Consider the following 17023-nt stretch of genomic DNA (forward strand, 5'->3'; position numbering starts at 1 on the left):
GTTGTAAGTTTTTGGTGTTATTAATGGAGGATTATTTAAGACAAATGAGGCGAAGAAGATCCAGAATAATCTAGCATCCGAAGAGTTTCTACATTATTTAAATGAAGATATGGAATTCATAAGAAATAGTACTACATGGTTCAGAAAATATTTAGAAAAATAAAACACAAAGGATAAAAAAAATCAGACCAAATGCTATTATTTGCTATAAATAAAGAAGGTAAAACTTTGGGCTGTATTTAAGGCGATACCTTTCAATAAAGGTTAAAATAGATTTTTTTTTAATTTGTAGAATGTGATACACTTTATCCACTTCTGAGGAATGACTGGGAACAGACCATTGAAAAATTGGTAAAAAAAAAAAAGTCACTAACTTACTATTCATTGTTTATATTGACAGTAACACTCGAAACATGATTATTAATTTTTTATTTTAAAATTTTCTTACATAAGCCTAATGAAAGGGCATGCAAATTCTACTCCTGATCAGGAAAAGTCAGCACATTGCTGACAGGCTAAACTGTTGTGGGTAGCAAATAACAGCTTACTTTTGCTCTGGACAAAGTAAAATGTAGAAAGGATATTAATAAATATTTGGTCATTAATTTAATGAAACTCAGAGACAGGAGATAAAATGGAGAAATAGGGGTAAAAGCAGATTCTCCTAGTAACGATGCTGACCCCTAGGGTATAGTTATATATAGTAATATATAGTTATATATAGTTATATATAGTAATATATAGTTATATATAGTTATATATAGTTATATGCTAGTGCAGAAAAGGAGGAGCCAAACACACTTTCCCATGGGGAGGTACGATCCAGGAGCTCTTAGAAACATCACCATCTCACACAACTTGAAGTACCCTCTTTATTCACTGTAATTATCTTTCTTTAATGTTAAGAAGTGTGGGCTCAACACGGATGTCTTGGTGTTTGGGTAGATTTTGAGACTGGGAAAAAACATAGAAAAGTCGTGGCAAAGTTGACTAGATGAACACATGACAAGTATTCTTCTAGAACACATGAAAGCAATTCTGAGTGGGTTATAAAAGACCATCACAGAGAGACTGGCCTCCTAAGCTTCCCACAGAACCCTGCTTCTGGAGCGACTGGTTTTGTTCCTGCAACCTAAATAGAAATGTGCCTGTTTCTTGGCTCCCTATTACAAAGGGCATCCTGCAAATATGAAGAGAACAAAGTACCCCAGGGCACATAGGAATCTGAACCATAGTGTTTCCAGATTAATAAATTATAAAAGAACATAATATTTTATAATAGAATAATATTGAATGAGTTCAAAGTGTTGTGGTGTCTGAGTGTGTATTTGAATGTGAGCATTATTTTCAAAAGGCTGGATGGAATGAATACAAATACAAAGTACTGAACATATCAACATCCAACTCTATAAAAACATAATTTGTTGCAACAATTACATTTTTGATTAAACGGAATACCTTTGTTTGCCTATAACTGATATAGGTGAAGACTAGAAAAAAAAACTAAGAGTTTCAGTGGAGTAAAATCCACTACATTCAGTGTTTTACAGCTCTACTATAATATGCAAAACATTTTCAAAGTTTGGTTATTATCTCAACTTCTCTGTGGCTGTATCTTTTTACATTAATTTGATGTATCTAAAACTTTCAAGTTGATCATGCATAATAACTGATCCTTAGCAGAGACCTCTCCAATCTAAGACTCAATGATAACTTCTGTCAATTCCCTTTCTAGGGACTCTCTCCAAAAGCACTAGGTTAAATGTCAAATACCAAGATTAAGAATATCATTGTACCCTGAGTATGAAATTGATTTTGATCTTATTAAATTCACCCTCAGTTAAAAAGAAGTTAGAAAACCCTTTTTCTTAAAATACTGAGGCTTAAGTGAAAAGAAAAAGGGAAATGGTTCCCAGAGCAGCGGTGAAACAGAACAGAACAAAACTCACCAGACAGTTGAAGTCACCAGACGATCCAGAGTCCAAGCCTATTGTAAGACAAAACAAAGAGGGAGAAAAAAAAGCGGGGGTTTAAAATCTGTTTTTAAAGAAAACACAAGGTTGTAATTCTCCATCATCTTTGCAAACACTGTAAACTAAAAGAATAATTATGCAAGTAATTTCCTAGGCAAAAATAAGTTTTCATTTAAAACATATTTAATTAAACTCATATTGTCCAAGTCTTGTCAGCAGTGTATGAAGACAGCTTAGGTTAGGAAAAGATGTTTCAATTGACCACAAATCATTTGCTAAATGACCAAATTCTCATACATTTTGAGATTGTTATTAAATTCATTTTAAATTTGTCAGAGTTTAGTACACACATGTAAATTTTTGAGTGTGAAACACATCAAGCCTCCACTTTCCAAATTCTCTTCCTCGCCACAGGACAATAATCAATTACAGCACGGATTCATTTTGGCAAAGTAAATAGAAAGAAGGCATTATGACAAAATAAAATAAAATACGAGCCTTTAAATTTCCAAATGGTATTTAAATCAGCCTCTATTTTTCAAAGATGTTTGAAGTTCAAATCAAAGGCAGTAATCAGGCAGCACAAATTCCCCAGAGAAGGCCAAGCACCTGGTGTGGGTGCAAAGGTTTTATCAATGTTGTCTTGTGTGAAGGAAACGGCAAACAGAGAGCTCGTTTGTAAATATGGCTCCCTGCCTCTGTGTTTGAGAAGAAATATTGAACTTCCAACCATTATTATTACAAAACACGGGAGCTCATTTTTAAAACATTTGATGGGAGCCTTTCCGTTTTGCCTTGGAAATCAGTTTTAGCTTGAATATTAAGAAAATGTATCTGCAAAAGTGAATGTAGGACACAATATATGTGACAAAGTATCAATATTGTATCGCCTGGTTGTATATGTATAGACAAGCATGTGTGCCTACATCTTATCTCCAGAAAGGGGACCTGGGATTATTTCTGTTTTATCAGGTAACTACTATAATGCTACATAACTAAGGTGTAAGCAAAGGACCAAGTGAAGCTCTTGAGACTTCTTTCCAAACCTACTCTTTTGTTCATATAAATGGACTCCTGTCTTATGCCTGGGCTCACCAAAGACTCCAGTCGGGTTACAATGGTATAAAGTAGACAGTACATGTCCTGCATCTCACTGCTTCGCACAAAAGGCATGAAGAATGCCAGTGTTTTTTCCTTTGTTTACATATTTTAAGTTGGTTATTTCTTGTGATTTCCGAGTTACCAACTGAGTATCCATGATCACCTCTAATGATATTTAGAAAGGGCCAACGCAGCTTGCCTGTGGCTAGCTCTGGGTCAGTGTATGCAGTTACAACAGATGTGACAGGTTAGGAGGATTGTATTAGATGCACATGTCCACCAGAGTTTCATATGGCAATTGGACTACTTTTTGCCAGGAAAGGGCAAAATTTATAATATAGTATATAATATCACTGAATATACCTATATATACTCTCAGTAGACCACAAATAGTATGCTGGTTTATTTTTGTAGATTTCAGGCTGAACTTTAGTTCATATGCCCTAGTTTTGATCTCTGTATGATTGAAATTCAAGTGTTTATCTTATGTTAAATCTCTTTGCCTTAACGTACTTGTGAGATCCACAAGCCCTTTTGCTCTCCAGTTTCATTACCCTGTTGTAGTTTTATGGGTGAGTATCAACAACTTATAGAGTGCTCATTATTGGTAAAAACATGGATCACTTTAGTTTTTGCTGTAAAGTGTTTTTGAGTGGCATGCTATTTTCATGCATTTCCATTAGACATACCCAGGAGAAGAAGCATGAGACAAGACATGCTTCCGTTGACATGAGCAAATGAGGTTACTGTGATGGAGAACTTCCTGTGGGAACCTGAGCAGCACACATCCTTCTTGTGCTTGATTTTAGCCATCAGTAGAATGAGTATTTTTACTTTATACTTTCTTGATAGCTCATCAATTTCACTTATTTATTAATAATGAGTGCTTATTTAATTAAAAAATACTTTTTAAAAGCTTTTTCCTGGTTTCTGTATTTCTCACTTATTTGTAGAAGTATATTCTAAATTTGGCGACTCTTTTGATTTTGTGTCTTGAACTCTGTGTCATCACATCATAGCTTGTTCTGTTAACCATCATCATATCAATACTTATAGAACCATTTTACTAATCACATAGATTCTTCCCTAATCTCACCTACAAGAAATACAGAATATGTTTAAAAAAATTCCTTTGTACATAACCCAGTCTATCAGAAACTGCTATTTTGAAATCAGTGAGTTGAGGTTAAGGTTGATTATTTTCTATTTGGCTCAGCAAAATTCAATCACAATGGCACACTGATAGTTCTCCCTAAACAAGGCATCCATGAGTCCTGGGCTCTGTTTCTAGAGCAATATTCATCTCACTGAATCACTGTCCTGTATTATACCACCTCACAATATGTAACTGTAATGTTTTATATTTAATAAAACTAGGTATATTTCTAAAATTTTCATCAAGTACATGTTTTTTATTGTGCCATAATTTATATACTGTAAAATTCAGTATTCAAGCAACTTATGTGTAGTATGGTCACAGTGTTGTACATATATTGATCACTGTGCATTCCATGATGTTTCTCAAACCTCAAAAGAAAATGTACTGATTAGAAGTGGACTCCTGCCCCTCCCTCTACTACAACCTCTAAGATTTCCTGGCCTTTTTGTCTATCTCACTTCATGTCACAAGTCTTACAAAATCTTTCAGTGGTAGTATGCACTGATTCTGTGTTCCTTTTAATTTCAAAAATATCACACTGAATATTATTGCACATTATCTTATTTATTCATTAGAAGAGGACATTTTGATTGCGTTTACTTCGGAGGTGTTATGAATACAGCAGCTATCAATAATTTTTCTACATGTTCAATTTTTCAGTCCCCTTGAGCATAAGCTTATGAGTAGAAATTAACTATCTGAGGAAAGAGCATCTACAGTACAGTAATTGCATATTTTAAAATTCTACCAGAAATTCATAATTTACAAGTACTGTCATCTCCCATATTTTAGGTAACATTTGTATCATGTAAAAATGTATTATATATATATATATATATATATATATATATATATATATATATATATATATATATATATGTCAGTGTACACACACTCCATTATTGTTTCCAATTTACACTTATATTAAGGAAAGGTTTTTGAATGATTTTTATAATTATCCACATTTGAACACCAAAATGATTCTTCAAATACACTTTTGTTTCAGTTTTTCTGATCATTACTGTTTTTCTATTCTTTAGACACATGGGGTAGTAAGCTCTTGATGGACATACTTCCTCCTTCTCCATGACTTGTCTTTTACTGTTGGTCACTCAGTGTATCCCAGTAATGTAATAGAATGTTCTGATGGGAGGTTTTACAATTTTCAGTGCATTCTATGTTAAATTCATCCCTATGTGAAATCATTTCTGTCATCTGACATGTTAGTTTCATTTTCTGTTTCTTATTGATATGTAAAATGCAATTAATTTTCTATTGTTTACATACTGAGTGACCAAGATAAAAACATGTATTAATGTTTCATGTTTTAAGATTTATTTCTATTTAACTGTATGCATGTTTTCAGAGGCTAGAAGAGGTAGTGTCAAATCCCTTGAATCATGAGTCATGAGTCCCCTCCTGTGGGTAATGGGAACTAAAATCAGGTCTACAAAAGCAGCAAGTGCTCTTATCTACTGAGCCATCTCTACAGCTCCATGTGCTAAAATTTAAAGTATGTTCAAATCCCTTTTAATTTATCATCTGCAATGTCCTTTTATATGTGAATAATGAAAGTGTATCTATGGTATTCAAATCAAAGAACTTTAAAGCCTGTCCTTATATAAGTATGTATGTATGTATGTATGTATGTATGTATGTATGTATGCTTGTATGTGTATAATAAGGGTTAATATGTATTTGTATAAATTCATGTGTATTTTTTTATTACTTCACTCTCAGGACTGTCAGCACTGCAGACATGGGATACAATGAGAGCATCCCAGCCACTTGTCTTGATCTCATAGCAAATCATTACATGAAGTCTGGCATTTGCTCAACTTGTAGCGAGCTGTATTTCAGCATTTTTCTATTACTATTTACTGAGGTTTAAGTTTAAAGGTTTCACATCTGTGAAAGCATCAGTTAAATTGCCATATGCCTTTTTAAATATGCACAATTTTTTTTCATGTTAGTATTGTGTTTTCATTAAATCTGATTAGATTCTAGATTTCAGTAGTTTTATGGGAAAGATCTAACAACACCTGAAGATCTTTCCTTCTTGGGATTTAAAAATCTCTGCTTCACTCCTAAAAGCACTAACTCATACCTTTGCATTTTAAATTCAGTTGACTTAATCAATTTTTATCATTTTTACTGTTTATTCAAGTAATTGTTTCTGTCAGTGTGCTTGGGATCAGACACAAGGCCTCGCAGAGGAGGCAAAGCAATCTGCCACAGAACTGCATGCCCTTACAGAACGACACAGCAAGCTCCACAGTTCCCTAGAACATATAACGGATAGAATACGGAAAACTACATATATTAGTCTGTTATTGCCTGCCGTGTTTGGGTTAACTGAATTAGGTTCTCTATAGCTTCTTGAAATGCTTACTTTTACCATGTCCAGGAACCTCAGGCTTCCTCACGTTGCTTTTATGGTCAAGGAACATTGCATTTAACTGTGTATATGTGTCTCTAATACTTTCAGGTTTTTGTTTTAAAATGTTTCTATATCTGGAGAGCTTTTCAATATAAGTTAATTTTTGTATAAAACACTCTTTAGCCAATTCTCTAAAGTACATTGAAGTCAATATTATAACACAGGATTTGGTCAATTTTATAAAACTTTCATGTATATTTGAAAAACACAAATATCATTGAACTGTATGCATTTTTCTAGAGGCATAAATCTTATTAAATGAATCCTGTTCATGAAGGTGTTACAAGTTGCACCTTGAAATATCCTATTATTACTTGTGGTGTTCTCTTTATTTTTTTCTTTAGTAATCAGTCTTTATAATTTGTGTACAGTGGTGATAAATACACAGAAATTTGGAACTTTTATGGCCCCTTGTTCAATAGAAACTATTATCTTGAAGCGATTACATTTTTCCTCTAGCAATTTCCACCTTTGTTTCTAGGTTGCTTTTGTTTGAAGTTAATGGGACTGTACCATTGTTTCATTGATTGTTGGCAACACAAGAGCAAATAATTTTATAGAACAAAGAAATGCATGGGCTGTAAACTCACAAGTGCAAATTCTCAGCTTTCTCAGGGAAAATCAGGAGCTTCTTCCTAGGAAAAATGTCCACCCTGAACAGGAAAAACCGTGCAGACCACCAAGGAAGAACATGCCATATGCCAGACCTCATATTTATGGTGGATATAAATATGAATATTTGACAAACATGTAAAGACGAATTTGGCAGCAATTTCAAAGATTCAAAAATAGGTAAAAACAGTGGGAAGGACACTGGAGATGAGTTGTACTCTCCTGTATCATCTCAATTTGCTTATTACTTAAGTTTCCAACTAGTTCTTTCATTGTTGATTTTCAAAATATCCATCAAATGTGACCGGCTCTCTTTGTATTTTCGATAAGACATTTTTACCCTGCTTCATTCTTTGTCTATAACTAAAACCATGAGGAGTACCAAATCTTAATAGAAACTAGGGTTTCTGTAGGATCTTGAGCTTATGTGTTCAGGTGATGGCAAGAAACATTGACCCTGAGAAGCTATAGTTTTTTTCAAACTGTTCTGCTAAAATTTAAGAATGTTTGACTTATATGAACAACATCAGCACCCTCATTGAAGATTTTTTTTCTTCTATGTCTTCAAATTGCTTACTATATGAAGCTCAGGTTGAGTGTGGTCCATCAGCAGTGTGGTCCCTGCTGATGCAAACAGAAATACAAAAGTTCACTGTGGCCAGTAGTTAGAGACAGAGCAGAGTCCTGCAAGTAGAGGCTTGGTGTCTGCTGCAAATATTTAGCAACTTAGTGAAATGATAGTTTCTCATGTTTTCATTCACATATTATTCTTCGTGTTTCCACTTTGTCTGTTTTTCTCCTTAGAGAAGCATGCCTACATACTCAGTCTTTAATCTTCATGTCTGAGGTTGATGCCAGTGACGTCTCCTCACTCAAAATTCTGATGCCTTATCACAATTCCTTTCATACAGTTCTAATTGTGTCCACAGCATCATGGTGGACCTAAACTCCCAAATATAAAATGAATGAAGAGCACATATCCAAGCAGGTCTAACAAGGCCAACAAGTGTAAAAACCTAACTGTTCATTTTAATTCATAACATTTGTAGGAATAGAAAGGTACCAGGAAAGATACCACAACTGTTATCTCATCCCAGGGAAGAGTAAGGCAGAAATACTGTGAACCGAGGATCAGCTAGCACCACCAAGTGAGTCTGAACTCATCCAGCTTGTAATAGAGAACCTGGGGTCATTGAGAAGTCTCACAGTTATACTGTGTACAAGGGTCATCCTGTGAAACATTCTCTTTCTCCCTCTACACACACACACACACACACACACACACACACACACCCCTTCATTTTGAATATGTGTGTGTGTGAGTGTGTGTGTGTGTGTGTGTGTGTGTGTGTGTGTGTGTGTAGGGGGAGAAACAATCCTGTCATGAGAAACAATCACATTTTCAAAGTTAATAATTGCAAAGATAAACTGATTTTTGGTTCCTTAATCCATGACAGAGCATCAAGCCTGTATAGCATCTTTGTTTTGACAAAGATCTTTGATCTATTCTGTGTAATGACCACATCTCCATCTACCTGGTTTGTTCCATTGCTATAAAAAAAAAAAAAAACTAATAATCTGTTCCACTCACTTCTTTCTGATACATGCTTAGTTCTGTTTGAGAGAAGCACTTAAAAAAAAATCAAACCCTTAAACATGATTTTGTGCCCATATTTCTCTAGGCAATTCTGTCCGCTGCATGTCTAACACTATACCCTGAGGCTGCTAATGAATTCCGTGGATTTCAGAGTGTATTTTCACTGGGCTGAGTCCCCTTAGCACCTGTGAAGAAACAGTGCCTGTTTCTAGTGATATATGGAAAATAATGAGGAAGCGAGCACGCATGAATATAGCTCCTACATATTTAGTTGAGAATGTACACTTGGAGAAGGGCTAGGCATGATTTTACCTCCGTGTGGAGAAATCTCTTGAAAATTCAATGCTTCTTTTTATCTCTACAGAAAGTAGGAATGCCAGTGTCTGGAAAAACTAGATACACGGAGAAAAAAAAAATTGATTCTCTTGATGCCCACAGTTAGTCCTGTGCATGGTCTTGTACAAAGTGATTCATAAATACCTAAATAAGGTACCAGCACATTTCAATGAAGTGACACTCATGGTAACAGTTACAGCAGATGAGAAAACATTGAAATTGCTGCAAAAGACGATGCTTCACATTTCTAGGTCAACCCACTGTTCCCTTGAGTGACTCCTGAGGAGAAAGTGTTTTAGTTCCTGCTTTCAAAATAGCTAAACAACAGTTTCATTCATGTAAGCTTTTGTTCAGTTGGATATTTTGTGTTTTGTTTTGTCATTCATTTTAGATTTTGTAAAAACAACAACATAAAAAGTCTTCAGACCAATCCTGAGGTTAAGAAAAAAAAAATGCCCAATGTTTGCAGGGCTCTCTACATGGGTCCACTTGGGAATTAAGAGGTTTGGGGTAGTAAGATGTTGAGTGGAAGGCAATGCAATTCTACCACTTAGGTTTCAAATGACTATTACTGATTGTCATGTAATCAAATGAAAAGGTTGCTTAATAAACCAGGTATTATGATAATTGCACTCAACCAAATATTGTGGCTTTTTTCTCATTTCTCCATTATCTGATTTCACTGAGTAAAGCTATGTAACAGACCCCACTCTGTTGTAAAATTGTATTTCACACTGTTCTTACCACTGCCCTTTTACAGCAAGGGCCCTAAATAAAGCAGAGAGTCGTTGAACAATTTATTCACAGTCACATAGACAACATGTGGCGACATGAAGATTTATACCCCGAGCCTCTGCTTTCAATCAGGAGGTAATGAAGTTTCCTCATGTACTCTAATGAGAAAGAGGAAAGGAAGCAACACTGTACGATATCTGTCAATGATGAAATACAGAGACGGGGTGGGGGTCCTCCCCAAGATGGTTGCAATAAAGTTTGCTGAGAACAATAACTACTTCTCTCACCACTATGAATACTAGGCCAGAGGCAACTTGTGGCAGGAGAGTTTTATGCTGGTTAACAGTTTGAGAGTACAATTCATCAAGGCATTGAAGTCTCAAGGCCAAGAACAGTTGAAGGCTTGGCCATGGAAGCTGGAGGCTGCTTGCTCACATCCAGAGGTGTGAACCTGTAGACAAAGGTGAGGCAGGAGGTGGGACTAACTATAAACTTCAAGGCTTGCACCTGAGTGAGCCTCTCCTCCAGCTATATGCTGCATTTTAAACATTACACAATGGCTCAAACCAACACAATCAGCAGGATACCAGGTATGCAAACATATGAGCCTTTGAGGGACTTATCCCATACACACTGCAACACTTAGGATTCCCTTGAAGAGAGTCAAAGTTGCCTTTATTAGAGTTCAATGTGCTGAATTAGACCATGGTTCCCATTAGTTACCTAAACAGGAAGCAGCAATTCCCTATAATGAAATATCTTACTTTCTACAGTTGGACAAATCATACAATGCTAACAGCTTCCATTCTATGTCAAACAAAGGGGTTTCTCTTCCTACTTCCCATTACCATTGCTGAGTAAATTATTCTACTAAATGTTTAATGAGACACACAAAATAAGGGAGTATCAGTTCTTGCCTCTGTTGATGACCAAAAGGTTTATAGAACTGGTTAGTCATCTACACAGGGTCACACAGCAATGTGAAAAGAGCCAAGTTTTAGAGATCAGTGGTGTGACTCCACTGGGAAATCCATCCAGTGCTTGTATTCTGACTTTAAACGGTGGGAGCTTAGTCTAACATTCACTGGTTAAATCTGTCTTCACTTTGAAAGCCTCTTCAGCTCTCCAATACAGCACTTGCAACATGTGTAATATTTTAGTTGGTTATGCAAATATTCAAGTCTAGATGCATCTTGTAACTGAAGATCTTGAAAATACTAAGCTTTTCATATTAAATACTTTATTTTTAAAAATTGTTACACCTGGTATCAGTTTTTATTTATTCTTCTTCCCCATCTTCTTTTCTACCCCCAAGTTCCTGTCCATATCCAAACAGCTTCTTTTCTACATTCACTTCATGTACATTCTATAGCTCTCCAATGCCTCTTCTTTACCTATGATGATTTCTGTATTAGTCTCAGAGCTATTTCCACACACATCCCCCCACCAAGTCTCATATACATACATGATAAACTAGGACCTACATACAAGTATGAACATGTTGTGAAAATGGTTATGTTAGCAAAGGCAGACTAAGGATTCAATGTAATCTCCACAAAGTTCCAATGGCATTTTTCACAAACTGAACAAAACAATCCAAAAATTAACATGGAAACACAGGATATAATAGGGAACCAAAACAATTCATTACAAAAAGAACACAATCATTTTGAGTAACAGAAAAAAAAAAGATTGAGACTATCGTGGAAATATCAACTGGCAATTGACCCTGTGTAAATGTCAACATTAGCAGAAAAGAAAAAGCCAATGCATTACACTGGATAAAAATAAATCTGCATTTTTTTTAAATTTTTATTTAGGTGTCATGATTTGGATATGGTTTGTTCTCGATAGGTTCATATACTGGAGCCTTGGTTTTCAATGAAATGGAAAGACCTTTAAGAAGCAGGAACTTCTGGAAACATTAGTAAGTCATTAAGGGTGCTGTCCTTGGAAGGAATTAACACAGTTCTGTGGGACCATTGATTATTGGATTATTATAACAGTTTGACCTCTGGATCACTTTCTAATTTCTGTCTGATAACAAAAGTCACTCACTATTAAACCATTCCTTTTTTGTTACTAGAACATCTTCATCAGAGTTGAACTAATGCCAGCAGCATACCCTGAATGCCCAGAGTTTTGAGCTGAGTAAGCATCTGTCTCCCTTGAGAATTCCATGTTATCAATGAAAATTAAGTTAACAGGCTTTGTGTGTTTCTCAATTACTTAGCAGTTAATAAATAGCTTTCCATCATATTGTAAACTGCACCACAGTTGAATTAGTAATATAGCCTCTCTATGATATCACCTGAACCTTAATTCAAGAGCAGTGGCATGGTATCTATATCAGAAATCAATAAAAACACATTTTCTTGAAGTTCATTTTTATGACAATCAAGCTAAATAACGGTCAATTATAGAAATTTTATAGAATAAACCAATGTAAACATTCAAAGTAGACTGATAAAGTACTTTTCCATTGAAAAGCATTTGACTTTTATAAAATGTATAAAATCAACCTGAAGAAAAGAAATTAATATAAAAATTTGGACCCTTTAAAAGCAACAAAATTTATCATATTTGAACTTTCTTCAGAAATTGCTTTAAGAAAATCTGAACTTTGTGCTTCTCATTTTAGTGTGGTATTGGACGGAACCACCTCAAATGCCACACAAAGATCTAAATATTAATTTTTTTAGAAAAATGAATTCATTGTTTCTTTCTTATTTAGTTCATATTCTGTGTCCTTTGTAGAGACAAAGCAAGGACTGCCCTTCTAGATGGAGAGGTGAATAGGGCAATTTCCTTCCTCAAAATTATGGAAAACATGAGATGAGAACTTGGAGGAAATCATCCTATTCATTTTCTTCTTTCTCACTGACTGTCTCTTCCCAAAATGTTTTGTTTGAGTGGCATTATGAGAAATGTCTGGATAGAATTCTTCTTAGATGAGAAAAAAATGTACAAAGTAATAACTGATTCCTTGAGCTAGGGAGGAAAGATGGACACTTCTGGTCTAGGTCCTTTCCCATGTTTTCCCAAGCAGGGACGGGCAATTGAGTGTTCTCTTGGGCTATGCTGATATAATTTTTATTCCAGTTCATAAAACCAAAGTTTAGTATGTCGCATTTCCTTAGTAACTTTTGGAAGATTCTAATTCTAGCAGCAGGGTGTCTTGCTGTTGTTATTTTTCACAATTCATAGCATATCTCTGGTTTCACCTTCACTATATTCACTCTGGGCCTTCCAGATGTTCTCTCTCATTGAACTTTACAATGCCTGGCTTTTCTCTGAATAATATTTTTTGTGTAGATTATGATGAAGTTGTTCAATGTTTGGTTCTCTGTTATGGCTAGTGCTAATCAACTCGACAGCATCTAGCATCATCTGGGAGATGGGCCTCTGGTCTCCTCGGCAGAGGATTGTATTCAATATGTTAATGGAGGTGGGAAAAAACTTCTCATTCTAAGTGAACCCACTGCCAGTCTAGGGTCCTGAACTGAATAAACAGAGAAAAGGAGAGTTGCAGCCTGTGTATTGATTCAACTGTGCTTCCTGATATTGCTAATGTCACTGGGCACATCAAGATCCGACTGCATTACCCAATAGATTTGACTTCACCTTGTACTACGGATTAAAATAAACTCTGTTATCCTTAAGTTGTTTTTGTCTGTATATTTTATCATAGAAATAAGAAGAGAGACTAGGATGCACTCTCACCCAGGTTTTATTCTGCTGAGCTGCATTCAAAGAGAGGAACTGCAAAAGGGGAAACATTTTTAATGAATTATATGTCAACCCATCTGAGCCCCCACCACTTAGTCATAGGATAAATTGTATTTAGACTTGTGGATCAAAGATGAAAAGAATATTTTTTAACCACAGTATACTATGGCTTAATAATGAATAAATAAATCAAGATATAGGTACTTATAAAGAAAATAAGTAATCTTCTTTGAAAATAGACCTCAATAGATTATTATAAAGTAAAAGAAAGATTTAAGCAGCAATGCTTTATTATGAGACAGTCAGTTCACTCTGATGATCTAACAGAAACTCTACAGTGTATTCAAAGTGGGTCTAAGAATGAGAATGAGAGCAGGAATGAAAAGAAAGGAAGATGGATTGAGCAAGAAGACAAAGAGTTCTTCTAAATAGAGGCTGTGATCTTAAAGATTAAATTAGCATACAGGAATGCAAAGAGCATATATATCCATGCCAAATATGTTTTTAATTGGTTTAGAAAAGAAGTCCAAGGGAATTGTTACCAGACTACCAAACTGAAGTAAAGGACAGTCTTTTTTCTTTTCTTTTCTTTTCTTTTCTTTTCTTTTCTTTTCTTTTCTTTTCTTTTCTTTTCTTTTCTTTCTTTCTTTTTTTTTTTTTCCCAGACAGGGTTTCTCTGTGTAGCCTTGGCTGTCGTGGAACTCACTTTGTAGACCAGGCTGGCCTCGAACTCAGAGATCCACCTGCCTCTGCTTCCCAAGTTCTGGGATTAAAGGCATGCACCACCATGCCCAGCAAGGACAGAGTCTTAAACATTGTACACACAGTAGTAGGACCAGGGCAGATGCAGGTGTATCAGAGCAGGTGTAACTAGCACCTTGGGAAAAACACTTCAGGACCCAGAGCAGGAGAAGCATCCATAATATTGACAGAACTAGGAGGGAAGAGAGAATAATAGCAAATATTTGTTGAAAAAATCTTAAGCAAAGCATCATAAATTTCCATTTTCTTATTTGTGGTAAGTTACAGTAAGCTGAAGTCAGCTATGGGAAACACTGAAATGCTGAATGAGAAGTAGAGAAGAGAGGACTCAGGGGAAGATGAGGGGCAACAACTGAACCGGACCTAACAGCTGGCCATATAAAGGCTACAGGTCTGAGCCACTTGTCTTCTAAGTACCTGCAGCTTTGGGAAGAATATCAGTATCAGAATGTGAAGACAGACAAGATGTCATGAATTTTTTGACAGATGGAACACACATTTATCTTCTAACTGTCAGTAGAAACATCAGAAGAAACATTCTGCCAAAACAAATGTCTGAAGCACAGAGCAAGAAGGGAGAAAAAAGGAAACATAACAGTCAGAACCTATAAAAGGTGTTGTTTCTTTATTTCTGCTTGAGAGGTCTAATAGGTTAAACTGTTAAACATTCAGTTTTAGGCCTCCTAGGAGTCTACATGGGAACAAAAAAATGAAAGAGAACACTGGGGTCATATCTATTGCTCAGAGAAACAGGAAATAAAGACATTTCTGATGGCCCTAAAGGAGTATCAGAAAAGAGGAAGAGAATATACTGAGATTTCACAGTCCTCCTGGGACCACGCATACAAAACTTTCAACAGCTGCTGTCCAGATTCGTGGCTGTCTAAACAAATAAATATGGATTTTAAGAAGGAAATGTATAAGAATGTAGGCTCTCTATTCTCATCCACCTCTAGATTTAGAGTTAGAGAGTGCAGCCAGTAGAACACAGATCTTATTGTACCTACATACCTGTTCATGCATGAGCCATGCCATGAGATTAGATGCCTATTCAACACGGTTCCGGGACTAGAGATTTAAAGATGCTGAACATAACATGTGAAATGAAAACACAAACCTGATTAAACTTATGGCAATTTCTTATTATTTCGCATCTTTCTAAAGTTAGCAAAATGTTCAAAGTTATCTTTGAGATGGGAGAAGATGTACATGTCCATTTTCTCTAAGACTCAGTGGGGGAAAAAAAGCTGTGCTTGATTGTTTTAAATATCTGCTGTATGGAGTTCAGAGACTATCATGTACTGTCTAGCATCTCAGCACTACCATGGAATATTTCCTTTCTAGTACTCATTGCTAGTTATGCTTCACTGATGGAGCACATAGATTGCTGTATTTTCTAAAGTTGTGTTTGTGAAGATAGTGTGAAAATAAAAATATGTATACTATTAATATTATGCTTTAAAAACTGGGGCGTAGCCTGGCAGTTGAGGTGCACTCCTTCATTTCCAGAACTTATGAGGCAGAGGCAGGCAGATCTCTGTGAGTTTGTGGCAAGCTTGGTCTACAGAGCAAATTCCAGCAAAGCCAGGACTACAAAGAGAAGCCTTGTCTTGAAAAAAAAGAAAGAGAGAGAGAGAGAGAGAGAGAGAGAGAGAGAGAGAGAGAGAGAGAGAGAGAGAGAGAGAAACCTAGAAAGGAGCTTAGAAAGACAGCTTAAAAATGGGCAGCCTTAATTGTGCTGACTTATCAGGGGACCTGAGTTTATTTCCACTCATATGTACAGGGTGGTTCAAAGCCACCTACAACCCTAGTGCCAGGGCTTTAAAACATCTGCAGCCTCCATAAACAACATAATTATAATTGAATATGCCTGTACCATACACTTATTTTAAAATAAAATTATATTAAAATCTTTAAAAATTGTTAAGACTCTAATATTTGGGCAACAGTGCCATGGATGTCCACTTAGAGGGTACAAGAGGGACTCATAACACCCGCAAACCTAACTGAAATTCTCAAACAAGAAATTGCGTTATAATTTTAAAATGCGGGAGCTGTGCACACTAGAATAGTATTGTAAATGTGTATAACTATCCACACTAACTAGCATTATCATAACTACTAAAATTAACTTTAAAAGGACAAAACTTCTTAAAGTTAGCAGTGAATTTTACTGTGGTCAGTCGGTAAAATGTAACAATAAGTGTTACTATAGATGCTTAGAACTAAGACGATGAAAATCAAGACTATCAACAAGCTCAAGAGGGAGAGGAAATGGAACATCTCAGATGGGGTTCACTGTATTTTAGGACTATATGGTAAATGAGGTAGGTGTGTGTGTGTGTGTGTGTGTGTGTGTGTGTGTGTGTGTGTGTGTGTGTGTGCATCCGTGCGTGTGTGTGTGTGTGCATGTGTGTGCATGCTTGTGTGTGTATGCATGTGTGTGTGTGTGTGTGTGTGTGTGTGTGTGTGTGTGTAAATAAGGAAACTACAAAGGAAATCAGGGTGGTATTTACCTCAGTAGCATTGAGACATGCTATACAACTTAGAAACTTTTCACTGAGAGAACTCCTAACTCA

At 35.8% G+C, this 17023-nt stretch overlaps 1 protein-coding gene across 5 annotated transcripts in view; it reads right to left on the reverse strand.

Moving 5' to 3' along the window:
• Ptprd (protein tyrosine phosphatase, receptor type, D) overlaps window positions 1-17023 on the reverse strand; it is a 2270506-nt gene that overhangs the window by 1392225 nt on the left and 861258 nt on the right. For all 5 annotated transcript variants that reach the window (NR_160919.1, XM_017320046.2, XM_030253324.1 and 2 more), the window contains exon 6: window positions 1950-1987. The gene's annotated coding sequence lies outside the window, so the exon portion shown is untranslated. The remainder of the gene's footprint in view (window positions 1-1949; window positions 1988-17023) is intronic.

This window comes from Mus musculus, chromosome 4, assembly GCF_000001635.26.
Source record: "Mus musculus strain C57BL/6J chromosome 4, GRCm38.p6 C57BL/6J".
Classification (NCBI taxonomy): domain Eukaryota; kingdom Metazoa; phylum Chordata; class Mammalia; order Rodentia; family Muridae; genus Mus; species Mus musculus.